The sequence below is a fragment of the Aphelocoma coerulescens genome, chromosome 3, assembly GCF_041296385.1.
Source record: "Aphelocoma coerulescens isolate FSJ_1873_10779 chromosome 3, UR_Acoe_1.0, whole genome shotgun sequence".
In the NCBI taxonomy this organism is placed as follows: Eukaryota; Metazoa; Chordata; class Aves; order Passeriformes; family Corvidae; genus Aphelocoma; species Aphelocoma coerulescens.
This window is the reverse complement of record NC_091016.1, coordinates 34,034,494-34,049,851: the sequence shown is the minus strand read 5'-3', so window position 1 is coordinate 34,049,851 and position 15,358 is coordinate 34,034,494. Positions and strand designations below refer to the sequence as shown.

Below are 15,358 nucleotides of genomic sequence, written 5' to 3'. Positions count from 1 at the left end.
CTGCCAGGCTTTGCATGACGGGAGCAATCAAACAGTCTGCAAGCAGGGCACACACATGCACTTACTCATGACAAGACAAGGAATGTTTTTGGGGTACAAACACACAGGCAGCTGCTGCAGCAATCTGAGGTGCTGCTGTTGGTGCCTTCAGCCTCCTTTCTATGCTATGGAAATGCAAATGAAAACACATCTCCATGAAATTCTGTATTTTGAATAAAACTGAAACAGGGATTTTTGACCAAATTAAACAACTTCTGCTCTTTTGTTAGTGGCACTTATCTAGCTAATGAAAAGTCTTATCTAGATAATGAGAAGTCATCTTCTTGTTCTTCAGTTTAAAAAAGCTGCTGTCAGTACATAATATAGTTAACAAAACACATGCATAACTAAACTTAATTTTAGAAGTTGTCCGTCTCAGTTTTGAAATGGTGTGTGACATACCAGAGTCCTAGTCATACCATAGTATGAATTATGGGCAACGCTGGCCATGTTCCCACATAAAGAAGATAAAACATCAGAGCTGCTCCTTGAATTTTGCTTTTCAGCAGAAAATATTGATGTAAACAGCAATCCATCAACTTACCCACTGCAGCCTAGAGCATTACCATTGTGATGAAGTACCAACAGACAGCTTTCTCTCAGAGCATAGCCCAGAGCATTTGCTTTGATCCATCCCACTGCCATTCGCTTGATGCTTTGTCCCTGCAGACCAAGTTTCAGATGAACAACTGGAAGCTTTGAAAATTTGGGTCCAAGCATACCTTTGCCTCTTCACAGGAACTAAGCTCTTGCCCTGGTCCAAAGTATCATGAAAAGTTCAAAGGGATCATCTGACAGTGCTGGAGAGGATAAATAACAGCATTTATTAGTGATATGAGTCAGCAAATAATTTCTTGCCTTGCAGTGTCAGAAAGTTTGTAGCTGTCAGGTTCCCCATGGAATTTGACATTCTGTCATGAAATACACTGAATTCATGAGTGACTCCAACCTAATAATGAGTCAGAGACTCACACTGCTCCATCCTCAAGCATGATAGCCAAGGTCCTCCTATTGCCAGCTGTAGGATCGGATCCAGAATCTCAGAATAATTCAGGCTGGAAGGGACCTCCATAGATTATTTGGGAAAACTACTTGCTCAGAATAAGGCTTGCTGAGGTCACGTTTTTTCAGGGCTTCATCCAGGCAAGATCTGGTTATCTCCAAGGTGGGAGATCCTGCAGACTCTCTGATCATCAATTCCAGTGCTACATCACCCTTCCAGTGAAAAAAAGATCCTAATAACAAGTGAGAATTTCCCACATTGTGCCTGGTGTCTCTTGTCCTGTTACTGTCTTCCTGTTAGAAGAACTTGGATTCAACTTTATATACATGCTGTTTTATCTAGCTGCTACCAAGTCTCCTGACATTCTTCATTCTCTCTCCCTCCAAAACATTCAATGGAGATGACCATGTTCCTCCTTGCCACCATCCTCATTCATGATTTGCAGTCTTCCTTCATCCCTCTTTGGAGCCACTCCATTGCCTAGACCAGTGAATGAGTTCAATGCTGAAACAGAGCCAGCTCTTGTCTTCTTTAAAAGAAGTCAGAGTCAGCAGTGCTCTACAACTAGGCGAGCCTTTCTGAAACAAATGCACATGGCCAGTCCCTCAGGTAGCAGGATCCAAAATTCCTCAAGCCAGAAGGCTCAGGCCAAAGTTGATTAAGCCTTCAGCAGAAGAGGACATACTGTTTTCTTGGTATTTTCTCCTCCAGGTATTTAAAATTCACTCTTTTCTCTCTTGTGGTCCCTGTATACTTCTCCTCAGCCTGTGTTTCCTAGGCAGCTCATGCATGTGGAAATAATTTCCACAATGCTAATATTTCCTTTTTTGAGTCTGCTTCAGGTCAAGACAAAAGAGCATGGCCATATTCAAGTTTGAAAGGCTATTCTGCACCACATTAGACCAATACAAATGGGCTCGTGGTTTCTTGTCTTTCAGCATAATATGAGGCTCTTACCCATTTCCTCCCCTTATAAAAATATATATACAAATGCTGGGAAAGAAAAGCAAGCCCAGCAGCATGAAAGAACTACAAAACATCCTCATATTCTGCATATTGACAGTCTGGTCATGGTCAGGTTTTGACGTACACAACAGGGAATTTATATGTATCATAAAAATTTATCTATGGTGAAGTTAGAAGGATCGAATTTGTATGTCCTAAGGCAAAAAGCTGCTGCAGTAATCTAGTCTGAGATTGAAGTGTCATGTCTAACAAGTTCAGGCCTAGTAGAGACATCAATATACTGTGAGATAAGCAATATCTGCCCAAAGGACTGCTACTAGTCAAAGTACCACAGGCTTATTTTGTATCTCTGGGCCACTAAGATTATGTTCACTTACTCTATTACATTTTACATAGTGACTTCATATTTTTAAAATAATTTTTCAAGAGCTGAAAGTAGAATTTTCCATTATCTCATTTTCAGAACTAGCCTAAGTCATACATTGGTACAAGGATGGTAGGGCTTATTTATTTTATATCCTGTCATTAGAAAAATATTTGAAAAAATATTTTTCTATGCCATTTCTAGCAGCCAGGAACTGATGACAGTAATCAATCAGATTATTATAACAATTTTGGCTATAAGTCAAAGCATGCATTACAGTCTTGAGGATGCTTCCATGCAGCAAAAGTTCTGGAAAGCATTTAGGTGGCATAGTGAAATCTCCAGACAGGTCTGGGAAATAGATATTAAGGAAACTCTACAACCTTTTGAAAGAGTATTGCATGTTCTCCTTTCTCCTCAGAGTTCCAGTCTGTGAGGTTTCATGATTAAAGCCTCAACTCACCCCAAATTATAAGGGAATCACATGCCAGTCTACACTGACATCAAGAACCCATTTCACACAGAATTTTTGGCTGGTGGTTGGATAGAGGTACAAGAGGAAAGAAACATTTGTATGGCATTGCAGAAATCTAGTCTGAAGTTTTTCTCCTCTTCAGCAAAGCCCAGGGTCATTTATGTGCTTTGCTGAATTCACTGAGCTCAGAATCTTTAGACTGGAAAGTACATGGAAACCCAAAACATCCTCTCACCATAACTAACCACTGCAAAGCTCACAAAGGATTGCTGCTCCCAGGCTCTGTCTAGGCTCTGCCTGCTAGAGTGCTCCCAAGGGTGCTTTGAAGTTGAAAATCTCCACCATCTGAAGTCCAAGTTTCCTCCGCCTCAGCTTGGGCTGACTGTAAATTCAGTCTGCTCTTGACAAGGTCAGAGCCCTTCAGAAAATCCCAAGATCCTCACAAGGTAGGATCTGCATAATGCTTTCTGCCAGACATTGTCACTAGAAGATCAGGAGGGTGGTGGGAAACTGCACAAAGTATCAGGACCTCATAATGCCACAGGGGAGCCTTCAGGTAGTAGTGTGAGCAAGTTACTGCTGAGTCCTGAATCTATCAGAGGCACAAAAACCAGACAGACTTGAGATAATCTCCTCCACCTCCACTTTCAAACCAGGTAGATTTCTTCTTCCCATTTCTCCCACTGACTTGTAACTGTTTCAACCATTAGAGATTAATTGTCAATGTTCTCGTACTCCTTTTGTGTGTATGCTCTTTGCTTAATTAGGTCTGCTGCAGGGAGGTTGGACCAAATGACTCACTGTGGTCCCTTCCAACCTTACCCATTCTGTGATTGTACCCCACAGATGATGCCTCTAATATTCTCTTAAAGAGCATCTGACCTTGATTTAGGCAGCTAATCCCAATCTTCTCACTCTGCTGTAGGCAGAGTAGAAATTCCCCTTTTCCTGTGGTTTCCTTGATCCCTTGATATTGATTCTGGCTCTGACTGCTGCCCTCCGCAGTGGAGGCATCCCTCCAGGAAGAAAGAGAGAGATTCAGTGTTAGCAAAGGCCATCGTTTTCCTGTCCACCAGCCCTGTTAGGCTGAGATACTCATAGCAGTGCTATGATGTTTCACTGGTGACATTTCTTGCCCTCCCTAGAAAGAACTGTTCCTGCTTGGATTCTTCCTTCTTGCTTAAATAAAACACACATCACCAAGTGTTGCATATTCAGGGAAAATTGCTATTATTCCTTTTATATGAAACATATCAATGTACCACAGACTTGGAGCAACTGAATTAGAAATTAATAGGAAAAAAAAAAAGAAGATTCAGAGAAAAAAAAAAACCAAATCACAAATGAAACAACTCCTGCCCTCAATCTTATGTTTAAGCCAAGAAATATATTAAAACTTGGTTTTAACTTGTAAGTATTGGCAAGCAAAGTCAATCCTAGAGCAATTACAGAGGAATAAAATAGCAGCCATAAAAACCAGACTGGATACTGAGAGATAAACTCCTGCACATCCATTTACACAATTAACTGCCAGAAAAACTGCAATTCATTTAGGAGTTGAAATCATATCATAAATCTGTCCTCAGCCACATGTTAAACAAAAAATACCAATTTTAAAACATAATTGCTGAGTGTGGCATTAGTAATTGTAAATTTGTAATTGCATGTTGTAAGTACAGATGCTTATCCCTTTAGGTTGCTCACAGTTCTGCATGCATGTTTTGCACTACCATTTGGTTCCCAGAGGTGTCACATTCCACGTTATTTATTCCCAGGATAGTGTATGGCAGATTTCCATGTACCTACTTGGCCTGCTTGCTCAATGGACTTGTGCTGCATCATTTGCCCAGTGATCACATACATGACTAGCAGTCCTTCTTGCTAGGAGTCTTAACAGAAAGAGAGGGTTCTCCAGGCTGCAGCAGTGAGGTTTAGTCCTGATAGAACAACTGCCAAATACCATTGACTATTACAATGACAAAGCAGTGCACATGATTCCTGTTCACAGGACATTAGTATGTGTAGCTGTAAAACTCAACCTTCGCTAAAGGTTTTACTTATATTGCAATATTTCATCCTTACAGCTTGTTTCAGAAGAGAGGGAATGTGTTGCATCCTTGACAGACATGCAGTTGCTGATTGCCTGTGATGGTTTGCTGCTCCTGAGCAGACGTGGTGAGGATGAGGCAAGGGGTCATGCCTGTTTCCCTCTATTCTCTCTGGTTGCTCATGGCAGGTATGGCATATGGACTTCCTATCTTCTTCATCTCTTGCAACTTAGTGTAGACCTTGGATGTGACTCAAGAAATTGATCCACAAATTAACTCTATCATATTCACCTTGAGAGAAAAAGCAGCTCCTTCCTCCCTCATATCCACTGTAAACCTCATGCAGAGTAAGACTGAGGTTTAGTGGAATTCTTGTGTCCCTGCATTTGAGATAATTGCTCTTCAAAAAAAGAAAGTCCCATAACACATGCAATATTAATGCACCATGGGGGATTTTCTTCAGCTTCACTGAGCTTTGGATTAAGCTTCATATAACTTGAGACTTTCTACAGTCTCAGACCTCATTGTTTTTGGCCTTTCTGCAAGCCTGCAAGGGACCCAGGAGCACACACACACCACACATCCCTCCCTCCCCACCCCCAGCAGGATTTCACTCAGCTCCATCTCCATCTTAATTCATCAGTTGATCTAATGATATTTTGAGTGAGGCCAGTTCCACATTTACTCATCAATACTGCATCTCACATCTCAGCCCTAGAGATTTCTATATTTATCTTGCCTGGGATTGCAGGGAAGGACGTAAGGAGACTGTAAGTAGTTTGCACTATTCTCCTTGACTTATTAAGGGCTTCTGGTATGGAAACAGTGCTGGCTGTTTGGAAATTAATTTGCAAAACAAACATAGGTAACACAGACACACCAAGTTCCCATACAGTATAACATAACACATGATATATGATGTATGGCTGAAAAATATTTTGCTTACATTTCCTTACATATAATGTAATATTAATATTCCTGTCCATGGCAAAGCAGGAAGTATCTTTTGGCAGCATTTCCCTGATGAAAATAGGAAGGTATGTCTTCAGTGCACACCTGCTATGACTAACACTTCATGCATGCCATACAATTATCTGTATTTCAGGTGAGATCTATGGGACACCTCGGAGGGCTTGAAACACTTATTCTACCTCCACTTCCTTTGGGATCATTCTGGATTATGCTATCTAGTTACTTAGCCTTTATAATACAATTTTTAAGCACTTACTTGGACAACTATCAAGTATCCTTTAGGACTCCCACAGACAGAGAAGTAAATTCACTGTAACCATCTGGGGCCAGAACTATGATTAACTTTCATGTCAGTGTGCCTGTAGGAAAGGACTGTATGTTAGAAATGTTTCTTCCACTTCAACCAGAAAAAAATCCCCAAAGTTTAAAAGTGGCCTCTGGATTTGGGTGCCCAGCATGAGACATTTTTTCTGTTAGGCATGCAAAAATCACTGATACTTACAAAATTTTGGAAGCTGGTGGTCTCCTGTCCCTAAACCAGAGATACTCACTCCCTTACACTGGCAACTGAGTTCCATTCACAATTCTTATGGAAATTACTCATTTGACACATGGTAATAGGGTCTAAAATCACGATGTCCTCTTGTAATGCTATGACCTGCCTTTCCTGCTGTTTTTTGCATCATTAACCTTCAGGTTTTGGTTTCTTTGACTTTATCTGCTGTTTCAATTTACAAGGGAATGAGACCAAGACAGGCGTCTCAGTTGGAGAACTTGGGATGGGTAATTGCTCCTCATTTGGCTAAGAAATTCTCTAGCTGTTTCTGTCACACTGTAAGACTGTGTGGAGATGTCTAAGACCTCTGATCTATACCTGCAAGCTTTCCTGATCCCATAAGCCAAGAGCTCCTTGACTCCAATAAAACAGGATTTCCTCATTGCTTGACAGAGCGTCTCCTACAGTGGCACTCTGCATGCTTTTACCCCTGAGCACCCCAGCTGCTCACACCTCACAGACATCCCTCTGGGCCTACCAGAACACCAGTCATCCCTACCACCAGCAACCGCATCCACTTTAACTTTCAGCAAAGCACCAAAGGCACCTCCTTTGCTGCTTCCCGCTGCCTGATTATCACATTTCATTGCCTATTAACTTCCTGGTGCATTCAGAGGAACATAAGCTTCACAGATGGATGGTGAGCAGTCTATGAATGAAAATAGACTGGTTGAAGGCCAAATAATGGCTATGTAGTCACAGGTAGACCAACCCAAAGAAGACCCTTCCTAAGTGACTTCATGTGCAACTCATTGGGCTTAGGCTGGGATTAGTGCTTTAAGAAACATAAGTCTTGTTTATGACATATCCCTTTTCAGCCCCTGAACTAAATTCATTCTCCCTCAAACCCAATTTCAGTCAGATTACTCATGTACCAGCTTGGACTGGATGCAACAGTGGGACAGAAGGGGCTGTAGGGAAACAATGTAAGCCCCATGTGTCAGCTGGGGCTAACAGGTGAAGACCAGGCCAGGGAGGTATGCATATATAGATGTTCCCTGGTTTCCAGCAGACCTTTGCAGAAATGGTGGACTGAGGACAGGGTGTTGCTATCTCAGCTTGTATCGGAGAGAGGCAAGAGCATCTTATAGCTTTGTCTCAAGAGTGTATGCAAACATTTGGAAGGAATTTGGCTCAGCATTTTCAGAGTCCACATGATAGCAGGTGTCTACAGTGCTGAAAACAAGCTCCTTGCAGGAGCCTACTTTTGTAGGCCCAAAGTGCCACAGAGAAATAAACCCACTGTGGGGGTGACAGGGCCCCTTTAGCTGTGCTGCTGTAATGCAAACAGTGGGGTAGCAGGGCAGTGGAGAGGTTGTGTAACTCTGCAGCTCCCACATTCACACTGCAGCTGTCACGAGACTCAGAGCCAGCCGTCTACTGATGCTGTTGGCAGGTATCAAGAGGACAATGTCCTAAGGAAAACTTCCCAAAACTTTGAAGATACCTAGACTGAGGGAAGAATGGTTCTTTGGACGGTCTCTGGCAGGAATTGGGATGAAAAACTTCAGTTAATGTGAAGTACACCAGCTTGTACACACATACCTTCTCTTACAGAGACTCTGGCAAAAGTATCGGAGTGTGTAGAGTATCTATCTTATTTTCAAGGTAGAATTTTCAGCCAACAATGTCAGACTGCTTTGTAATCTTTAATTAGTCAATCTGAATTATTTCTGTGAAATAGAAAGACCACATGGACATGGATCACTTGAAGCATAGTCACCACTGGAGTACAGCATCAGCTGGGTAGTAATATGCAATGACATCTTCTCAAGTTTAAAAGGAAGTGAAGACTATCACCTCTAGTTCAATTTCATGAGGAGTGTGGGAGGCTCAAGTGCAAACTTCAAAGTGAAGCTGTGTGCAAACACTCAAACTGGACCTGGTGCTGTTAAGATTTGCTTTGCAAAGCAGCTATTACTCTGTCACAATAGTATTGCTCAGAACTGGGAGTGATCAGGGTAGCAAGGCAGGTCAGAGTCTATTTGTTGCAAGAGCTTTGGTTTCTCTGTCAATAGCTGAATCAGCCTGGAAATAAATCTTAAGAAAAAATCCCCATCACCCTTCCAGGCTGCTGGAAGCCCACATGGGCCCAAGAAGTCTTTGTCTGCAGTGTTCTCCATCCCTTCCAGTACATCTATGCAGATTCTCAGGATAGGAGCAATCTCTGGTCAGCTCTTCCCTATTTAGGGTCATAATTAATCTTGCATTTACCTGAAAGCCAGTTCTGATGCTTGTTCTTGGGTCAATAATTTCTGTAACAGCAACAGATGAAAACACTCAGCATTCTCTCACATGACTAGTAACATTTCCTTTTCAACAGTCAGCAGGTGAAGAAACTCAGCAGTATAATTCTTCTGGACATAAGAACCCAGAATATGACAACTCCTGCCTTATCAAGAGAGCATATGTGTTGAATCCATTCTTTTCAGTGAAGGCAGAAGGGAAAGTGTTAATTATTCTCTGTGGGATGAATGAAATGCACTGTACAATTAGCACCTTCTGTGCTGTGCCTAATGACAGGCTTAACTTAAGCGAATTCTCTGTACTATCCTACGTATCACCTTTCCTCTGACATTATCTTCATTTTCTTGGCTCTCTACATAGAATTTTAATGATATCTTAATTGTTTTTCCATCAGCTGCAAGAATTTCAATCCCAAGTCATATGTTGGTTGTCATTCTACAGAAGGTGGTATGGGGAGCTGTAGAGATGTTCTCTTGCTAAAACAGAGCAGGAGGCAGCCTCCAGACCTCGCACTGCATCCCAGGGAAGGGCTGTCTCTGTGTTTCCAGTGCAAGCTCAGAGAATACAGCTTGGCATTTCTGCCATTACACCGTGGGGATGGGATGGGAAAAATCAGTCACACAAACCACCACTACCGCCTCTCTGCAACTCCACTGGTTGCAAGGAGGTTTGAGGTGTTGGTTTCTGCATCTGCCTCACAAGAGTTTGCACTCAACACCATCAGAGGACTTGCAAGTACCAAATGAGCTGTCCATCAGCCTCCTATTTTATGTCCTTGCCATTTACTAGTCACCTGCATACTTTTGTTTCATCATTCAGATCACCTTAAGTAGTACAGCCTATTTAAAACACATTTACTTACTTCTCTTAGACGGTTTCAAGGGCACTTCTGAAGATACCAGAGATTCCCTGAAGCATCATGAGGAAAACAGGATGTTGCAAGAGCAACTGGGTAGAGCTCACTATATCTACTGACCGTGGGGAGCATGAAGGGTTCCTTGGTATGCAGATCCATGATGTGGTGCTGTTGTGGAGAAAGATGCTATGTGCTAGGATTACTCTGTATGGTCATCAGACTGCATGAAGATAAATTTCAGATTTAATTTATAGGGGTGCTGCCCTACAGTTCATTACCAAGCCATTTCAACAGCTGACACTGCCTGTGGGAGCCCAGCACTAGGTGTGAGGGTACAGGGCCTGTAAGAAGGGGTGGCATCACAGCAGGCGGGCAAGCCCTGAGCACCAGGGCTCTGAGGCTGATGGAAGAAGTCTCAGGCACAGAAAGGGAATCTTGGTCTCTATACAGGGCTCCCACAGGGCTTCAAAGTCTGCACTCAGCAAAGGGCCAGGAACCTAAAACCAAAGATGATTAATTAATATCTCAGAGTTCCATAATATTCACTCCGGGGTCCTTATATATAACTTATCACCAATGGTCTGGAATTATGTTAGCAAACAGCAGCATTTAAGAAATGAGGAAACTGCGGAAACATGTTGCTGGTCTGAAGAGTACGAAATCAGAGGAAAATACAACTTGAGGTCTTAGAGAAAAGTAGTTTCAGGGCCAGGAGGAAAACCACAGCTTTCCACTCTGAATCATGTGTTCCTCAACCGGGCAACGATACACAGGCTAGCCAGCCATGTTTAATCAATACTTACATATTTTTGCTATTCATCCATGAACTTAATATTTATTAAAATACTTCTCACAGCCTTGTTCCTGCACACTACTCTATTTCAGCATGCAGAGCATTCAATGACAGTTTCCATGTAGCTGTCTTCTGTAATCACATCTTCTGCCTTCCTAAAATATCTCTTTCCCTTACAGGAAACAGTATGGAAGAAATAGCATCTTTTATGTCATAGCTGCTGTGTGACAACTATGTGGTTTCCATCTACACCTTACACTCATTATAAATATTCACTTTTTGACAGCTAGAATCTTCCCTTTGGGGCTTTGGTGCCAATCCAAATCCCAGGAAAGTGTAAGAAAACAAATTAATTAGCAGGCAGTGAAGAGTGTGAATGTTGCCCAAAGGTATACATTGGCAACCAAATATGGGAAGCCTATGATGCTTATTAAATGACTAGAGCTTGGCTGGCTGGCAAGAACACAGGTCCTGCACCAGGGAGCAGTGGGCAGTTCTGCAGCTGGAAGCACAGCTGGAGCTCTGCACTGCATCTTTCTGCATGCTGGGCATACCTCCTGCTCCACTTAGGGGTGACATCAGGAAGCTGCCTCAGCATTTGAGGCACGTGCTTTACATTTGATCAGTTGCTACAAACAAGATAGGCCAGAGTCTCCATATTAACAAGGAAGGCTGTAAGATAACCACACAAAGTGACATCCCCTCAGCAATGGGCTGCTTCCCACTTTGGCATCCACAGAGCATCGTAGCCCTTCAAACAAGGCTCTAATTTTGACCACTAATAGGAAGATGCAAGGAAGCTGATGAGACCCGAAAACTTTGTTTACTCCCTCTTTCTCAGACTATCTTTCATTATCCATGACAAATATTCAAATTAAAGCAAACACTGCAGATAGGAGGGAATATTTAATTCACTGACAAGAAACGCTGCCTTCAGGACCTCTTTTATGACCATTATAAATAGAAAGACATAGCACTGCAAAACTAAAATCAGTGCTGACAGTCCAGCTCTTGTCTTCTTTAAACAAATTGCAAAAATGTGCAAAAATTTAAGTATTCAGAGAGATAACACACTGTTTGCTCAGTGTACCTCATCTGTAATTTACAGATTGCTAATGCTGGCATTACTTGAACACTCTACTCTTACTTTAAAAATGTGTTCCTTGCCTAGAGCTTTAGACAAATCATCTAATTTCCCAACAAGCCAGTTACATTCAATTAAGTGCTGCTACTAGAGCAGAACAAAATATGTTCCTGTTGTATCATAAATGGAGGACCGTTGAGTCCAGAACTTAAACATCAAGGTGCAGGCAGGGGCTGATGCATTTGTCATACCTTACATTTCTGGATTAACTCCTCTTTCAAAAGCATAACCATCCTTCTGAGATTATGCAAAAGCAAGCAAAAAGATGGCTATACCAGCTCTGGCCTACACCACCAGATACTTTCATCTAGATAAAATGTAATGCTCATGTAATAAGCAAATTCCAAAAAATGTCAATTTAAAAATTCCTCTGAATATCTTATGTCAACTGTGTCTTATGCCAACATGCTCCCCATTCTCTTTTGTACATCTTTTTCCCTCTCCAGTTACATTTTCTGGTGTCATGTACCTTTTAATCAGGAGGAAATATGTTTTACTTTTTCTACACAAAAAACTCTCAGCAACCTTCTGAAAGCAGATACCTTTAACAAACAACCTCAAATTAAATTGCGAAAGAGTCACACTTAAAAAGCAAGCATGCAAGCAAAAATCCATAAAAGTCCCTGAACAAGCCCCATCTTGAGAGAGAACTTGAGAGAGAACCCTGCACTGGGTTGAGGGTATGATTAAGCAGTGATAACCCCAGAAACTGGAAAGCTTCCCAAAGGTGTAAGAGATCTTTAAACATAATTCTCTCTGCAACCAAAACTTGAAGTCAGTTCCTTGGAAGTGAAACTCCAGCCTATTCATCCTGGTAACCTCATGTTAAAGCACCATGTGAAGTACCTGGGTTTTCAGGCTACAACTTCCTACGTCTGCTGATGGAGAGCTGCAACAGCGCCGCTGCCATGCAGAGGAGCTGCGAGGTCTCTGAAGGAGGCAATTAGCACCAGGCTGATGCCTGTGGATACCTGCACTGTGTGTCAAGGTGAAAATGCAGGTAATGTGAACAGAGCAGGAGCCCACACACGTAAGGAGGGGCTGTGGGCTGTTGAGGCATGGACAGCTAATGGAAATACCCTCTGCAGTGCCATGGAGCAATGATACACCCCCAAGGCACCCACGGAGCTGGCAGGGCTTTTGGGCCCCTAGGAGGATCCATCCTCAGGAAACACAGAGAGAGATGATGTGTTTAATCACACAACAGAAATGTTTCTGGCTATGCACATGCATGTATGGAGTCCCTTGACTGGGGAGGAAGCTGGCATCTATGAATATCACGACCAAATAGGGTACATAAATGCACACATTTATGTAGTCACGTGTGCTTTCCTCATGGTCTGTGTGTGTGCCTTACCTGGCTTTATGAGAGGTTGGATCAATCAGTTTGGAAAAGTGCTTGGAATCCTCAACTTCCAAGAAAGGAATGGATAAAATCTCCAACAGATCTGGGATTTTGGAAAGCTGTTAGACTTGCCTAAAGTAAAACACAGAAAGTATATCATGAAACACTGAATATGGTACTTTTCTTCCATTATTTCTGAAAAGGGTAATTAATGTCTTTGCCTGTGCTGTAGTGAGTCCTTCAGGTCACAGGAAGTGGTGACATACAGGCAAAAATAAGATCAGTATTGCATTCAGTTCACATCTGTGTGGTTCCCACTGCTAGAGCCAAGATTATTTTTTTCCTTTAATTTTAATCACACATGCAGAAAATGAGAACTATGTAGCACACTCCTTCCAAGCCAGAGTGGCAGACAGCCTGACTCTCTTCCCTACCAACAGCCTTTTGGGGCCACACCATCCCTGACCATTCCAGAGCACAGCTTCACTGACAGTGTACACAACTTGACAAGTAAAAAGTACAAGATGGTGAAGGAATTTTCTTCTCTCCCCACTCCCACCTTTTAGTAGCACTGAATCTATATAAACAAATTATATAATTGACTTTTCTGGTAGATGAGGCTTTTCATCTGGGAATACTACTTCATTTAAAATGAGGGATTGGAAACCCTTCACAATAGACAGCACGAGAGACAGGTAAAACTACTATAGACACATCATTCCCAAATATATCTATTTAAAAAAAAAAAAAAAAAAAGACAGCAAGAGGCAGAGATTGACCAAGGGACATACAAGTGTTTTTTTTCCATTTCTAGCTGCTATGGGCTTCCTTGGGGAGAAACAGTTGCTGTCTCCCAGAAGTGATGGAAACCCTGGCTTTGCCCTGGCTTGAAGCTGAGCTAAACTGGAGGGGTGAAATAACTTACAAGAAGTACTGATTGCTTTCCCTGTTAATTCAAGTAAGATGCTGGCCCACAGGGCCCCTCTGCTGCTCCTCAGCAGCCAGGGCCAGGCAGGGACATAAGTAAGGGGAGCAGAGTGGGGGCAGTGCTTGACTTTCCCCAGGGTTCCCACAGTGGCCAAACCAGCTGCTGAGGAGGAGCAACACCTCACTAATCCCCTTTGTATCCCTTGCAAGGAGCACAGTGAGCAAGCAAGGAGCCTGTCCCATGGGCAGGAGGGAGGGAAGCTGCCTTAGTCAGTGTGGCAGGAGTCAGTGCTGCTCCCTGCGCTGTGAGAAGATGGAGAGAGATGTGTCCCCATTCTATCTTGGAAATAAAATGTTTCTTTTAATCATTTCAGTATAGTAATGAAACTTTCCACTCAGGCAGAGCATACAAGACCTCTCAGATGCTCTCAAAATTTCTTCCTTAGATTTGTTATGCAAAAAGGCACCATAAACTACAGGTAAACCACAGGTTTTCTTTCAGTGCTGGGAGCCCTCACCTCAGTGCATTCCCACTGGAGCTCCACAAACTGTGAAAATTGTTCTCTTTTGTTTTTTCCTAATGATGCCATGAAACCAGGACACAACACCAGGGCAACTAACTGCAAATATCAAGCTTCAAAAGATAACAGCTTATATGATCTCTGAGGAGTTTCCATAGATGTTTTCTTTTACTACTGTTTAAGCCCACTGCAGAGTCCTTATGCATCCATATAGGTAGTCCTGGAGAGGATTTTATAGGGTAACACAAGATCCCCAAGACAGATATGGGCCACCTTGGAATGACAACAGAAAGGGGAATATAAAAGAAGATTCCAAGGTCATTTCCAAGCCAACAGTAATTTTTTTTCTGCTTGCCAAGAGACACTGATTAAATAGTCACATCTTGTTAGAATTACCTTGATACAAACATCTATTACAAAATTTTCTGTTCATAGCATATAAACATCTATAAAAGTTCAGCAAAAAATTCATGTGAATTCAATCAATGACCTGGAGAATAGGGGAAAGGGGGTATTCATTTTTTTGCACCAGTAATATAAAATCAGCCAAAAAAATTGCATTTTACTGTCAGTCAGTATACAAGTTCTTTGTATGATTGGGGGGGGGGGGGGGGGGGGCATTACACCCAAATTGCCTAATTTCAGTGATTCAATGCATCTTCTGCCAGTCAACAAGAGCTTTCAGCCTAGACAAAGACTAAAATAAAGCATACCAAATAAAAGCCATGGAGATATAATTGTCATTTCCCAAAAGCTTTTTTCAGTCCCAGCTTCTCAGAAAACTACCCAAGCATTAAAGCTGCTGCCTCTCAGGGAAACTAATTATAACTCAAAAAAAAAAAAAAAAAAAAGGGGGGGGGCGGGTGAAACCTACATGTCTAACTGAATATATAAAGGATAATCGAATCATTAAAACTAACAACATTTGAGATGGCAAAAGAATCACAAGGCAAGAATGGATGTGTTGGACACCATCAGGCTCCCATCAGATTATTCACGTCAAAATGCAGCCATCACCAAAAGAATGTAATCCTTGTGTGCTTCCACTGATAGGGCTCAGATGTGCATGATGGTATTTCTGAGCTCTTGCAGAGCTGCAAGT

General features: G+C 42.1%; 1 long non-coding RNA gene across 2 annotated transcripts in view; it reads left to right on the top strand.

Moving 5' to 3' along the window:
* Window positions 1-15,358, top strand: part of LOC138107913 (uncharacterized) — a 28,247-nt gene that overhangs the window by 9,678 nt on the left and 3,211 nt on the right. The window lies entirely within an intron of this gene.